Source organism: Lygodium microphyllum, chromosome 11 (assembly GCF_053477565.2).
Source record: "Lygodium microphyllum isolate KBCC chromosome 11, Lygodium_microphyllum_v1.1.10, whole genome shotgun sequence".
NCBI classification, from domain to species: domain Eukaryota; kingdom Viridiplantae; phylum Streptophyta; class Polypodiopsida; order Schizaeales; family Lygodiaceae; genus Lygodium; species Lygodium microphyllum.
In genome coordinates, this window is record NC_141145.1 from 66,776,023 (window position 1) to 66,780,162 (window position 4,140).

At 42.4% G+C, this 4,140-nt stretch overlaps 1 pseudogene; it reads right to left on the bottom strand.

Annotated features, from left to right (window-relative positions):
* Nucleotides 1-315: 315 nt before the first annotated feature.
* Nucleotides 316-735, bottom strand: LOC148028907 (small ribosomal subunit protein uS3y pseudogene; annotated as a pseudogene).
* Nucleotides 736-4,140: the final 3,405 nt, after the last annotated feature.

The window sequence follows — 4,140 nt, forward strand, 5'->3', positions numbered from 1 at the left end:
GGCCAGAGCTGAAAGCTGTGTGCAAGAAGATGGATGGGCTTGGTCTGCGAGACTACCTTGTAAAGCATAAAAAGGATATGAATGCACTGCGCAAAGAGTTGCATTCTACATTAAAGTGTGCAGTAGATCCTATTGCCATGGCTCTCATGGTTGTGAAGGAGTATCAGCCTTTAGAGTAAGGCCTAGGTAGCAAGAAAAAAAAAAGGGTCTAGTGGTACCTTTGCTATTCGCAAGGCATGCCTTCACATTCTTGAGGGTCTAGGTTCTTTGTTACAGGAGGGTCACTCCCTCTGCTGTGCTCTCCTCTGCTTTGATTCATTCTTCACAAACTTCTTCTTCTTCTTCTAGAGTGTGAATAGTTAGATTGTCAGGCAAAGGAATAGCAAGCCCTTGTTTGCCCTTTGGATCCCAATCCAACATAATCTTAACCTTGATACCCAGCACTCCCTGTCTAAGTAAAACATGGCGAATAGCAGAATCAATGTAGAGATTAATTGGGTGGCCAGATGCAATCATGTACCCATCCTTAAACTTCATGGACTTAGCTCTCTGAGCTTTGAGTTTGCCACTAACAATGACATCACAGCCCTTAGCACCACTTTCCATAATGAATCTCAAAACTCCATAGCAGGCCCTTTGAATGGCAAGACAACCCAAAAGCTTGTACCGCAATGACTCAGCTTGAGCAATCGCACAAAGCCCACGGTTGTTGACCTTCTTAGCATAAAGCTCCATAGTTCCTTCAGGGGAATTGAACCTCTTCTGAACTACAAAATAGCAGAATCAATGTAGAGATTAACTGGGTGACCAGATGCAATCATGTACCCATCCTTAAACTTCATGAACTTAGCTCTTTGAGCTCTGAGTTTGCCACTGACAATGACATCGCAGCCCTTAGCACCACTTTCCATAATGAATCTCAAAACTCCATAACAAGCCCTTTGAATGGCAAGACCACCCAAAAGCTTGTACCGCAACAACTCAGCTTGGGCAATCGCACAAAGCCCATGGTTTTTGACATTCTCACCATAAAGCTCCACAGTTCCTTCAAGGAAATTGAACCTCTTTTGAACTACAGAAGTTAGTTCTCTGATTCTTTGTCGTCATCAATAAAAGTGACAAAATAATGACAGCCTCCAAGAGATGTAGCTTTAGTAGTCCACAGATCAGAGTGGATTAATTCAAATGGCTTTTTACTTTCTTGAACATGTCTAGGAAATGGTTTCCTTGCCTGTTTTCCAAACTGACAGGCTTCATATACCTTATGCATTTCTGCAACCTTGAATTTTGGCAATCCTGCAACAATATTTTGGGCCTGCATTGATTTAAGTCGCTGTACATTAACATGACCAATGCGTTTATGCCAGATATCAATATCTGCAACTACACTGATCCCATGTGCAAACATTGCTGCACTCAATTCAGACATGTCTGCATCCAACGTAAACATTCTGCCCTTCTTCTTTCCTTTTGCTATCAAGTGACCTTTATTTTTTATATCCTCAACAAAGCATCCATGAGGATTAAATCTGACCTGCAAGCCCTGCTCAACCATTTGACCAACAGAAACCAGATTCTTGGTGATATTCGGGACATGAAATACATCGGACAGGTATTTCTTTTTCCCATCCTGCATAAACAAAGGAATTTTTCCAATCTGCACAATAGGATGTGCAGTATCATCACCAGTCTCCACAAATCCTGGTTTTTCCATTTTCCTTCATCCTCCATCCATTCTGCATGACCTGTCATGTGGTTTGATGCACCTGAGTCAACATACCATACATCATTGCTTTCTTCTGCACTTGTCACAGAATTTTTCATGTGCTGCACCATAAACAAATGCTCATTTCTGTCATCACCCTGCTTACTTGAAGATGCATAATTTCCTTGTTGCAGTTTTCCATTCATGATGTCATTCTGCTTTTATAGCAGTCTTTAGCCATATGACCCATTTTACCACAGTAGTAGCATTCAACATTACTGTTTGCATTTTGGCCTCTTTGCCATCCACCACGACCTCTTTGACTCCCCCTGCCTCTAGAGTTACCATGTCCTCCTCCATAGGACTGGTTTTCTTGAGTTTGCTGCATATTCTGATTTCTACCACGGCCTCCAAATCGGCCTCCTCTACCTCTGCCTCTACCTCTTCCAGCATTTGAGTAGAAGACAGCTTCTTTTGAAGTTCCTCCTGAAGAAGATGCACCACCATTTCTCTGCTCCTCAGAAATTAGAAGAGCAATCAACTCCTCAAAATCAGGAAATCTTTCACGAACTGAAATGGATGTTCGAAACTGTGCATAATCCTTTCCTAGACCATTCAAGGTCACAGAAACTAAATCATCATCTTCCACTGGCGACCCAATGGAAGCAAGTGCATCTGCAATCTTCTTCACCTTCATGTGGTAGTCATTGATGCTCATATTTTCTCTTTGCACATTATGAAACTCTTGCTTGAGCTGCATTTTCCTGGCTTGAGTATTTGTGCTATACATTTTTGACAAAGTATCCCATGCCTCCTTTGGCGTACTTGCATCCTGAATATGCATGATCATAGAGTCTGAAATACTGATAGACAGCCAGTACATAACTTTCCTGGCTCTCTCATGCCATGCTTTAAATGCCTGCATTTGCTGTTGACTGGGAACATCAGGAAGAACTGGTTCTTCTTCATTTCCTGCAACAAATTCCCAATATCCTTTTCCCATAAGGAAATTCGTCATTCTAAACTTCCATGCCTGGAAGTTGTTCTTATCAGGCTTTTCAGTTACAATCTGTGAAAGAGAATCACACGCCATTAAGAACACTGCAAAAAATTCTGTCACTGCAAAAAGCTCAGCTTCACCCTCACAAGGGCAAATGTGCAAAACTGGCGAAAGTGGTATTTGACCACACAGTCACTTCCTAGTGACAATTTTGCATAAACAGGAACCAAGGATGATTTTGAAACTCCCAATGTCTTTGCGCACAAGCATACGATGCAATTTCTACAGTAACTTTTCACCGACCTGTAGAACAGTGGTCGCACAGCATAAAATAGGGTCTTTTCCTGAGTGCGTGCAGAAAACTTCCGCCTCCAAAACAGGCCCCGAAATGGCCTCAAATCAAAAAAACAGGGTCTCAACGCAAAGGGCGTCTCAACCTGAGGTAATGCACTCTTGCAATTTCCGGCTGTGCTACCTGCAGAGATCTACTCCCAAAACAGAAAATGAAAGCAACACTGCTCCTCTTACCAGAACACCGCGAGCTTGGCTTGCTTTCTTGAGCTCCTTACCACGAACAAGGCTCTGATACCATGTCAAGATTGTGGGAGAGAAGGAAGGAGTCTCACTTGTAGATTTCTTGCTTGCACAATGGGGGAATACACACAAGAGTGGAGGCTGAAAACAATTTTTCCTCTTCTTAGTTGTGTAAGCCAAAAGAACTCACATACAAAGAAATAGAAGAACCCTATATATGGGTCTCAAAACCAAACTCAACTAACTAAGGTGGCACACTAACTGAGCCATGAACTAGAGTAGATAAGGATAGCTATCATGTAGCTATTATTCATGGGCGGTGTACCAACCGCATCTGCAACTGACAAGTCGGTGATATAAATACACAACGGTCACCCTGGCATATTACGAGTGGAGCTCGATATCTCAACAAAGACTTGGCTGTCCGAAATGCTTATGCGGCGGTACATGCTTCTACTTTTGGTCTACAGTTGGATAGAATGCATGGCCAAGTGATGGTTGGTTGAAAGGTTGAAATACGGACACATGCTTTACATGCAGCTGAAAAGAGAAAGGTCACTGATAGTGAAATGTCTCATGCAGGGCAAGACATTCGTGGCATAACTGGTTGGGAATCACCGGTAGATGCATATTCAGTATATGCATATTTAGCAAATGTACAAAACACAGATGTACTTGTGGAAGAAAAACGAAAAAGAGATGAAGATATTGCAGGGACATCTAAAAGAATGACAAGAAGAAGTGTGTGGATCAGCCTAAAGCTGCAAATCAGCCACCTCCCGAGCATGTTATGGAAGAGGTCAGTCCAGGAGCAAAAACATGATAACAAACAAGAGGGAAAAAAGAAGAGAAAGCAGCCAGGATATAATTTGCAATATGACATTGAGACAGCCCCACAGAT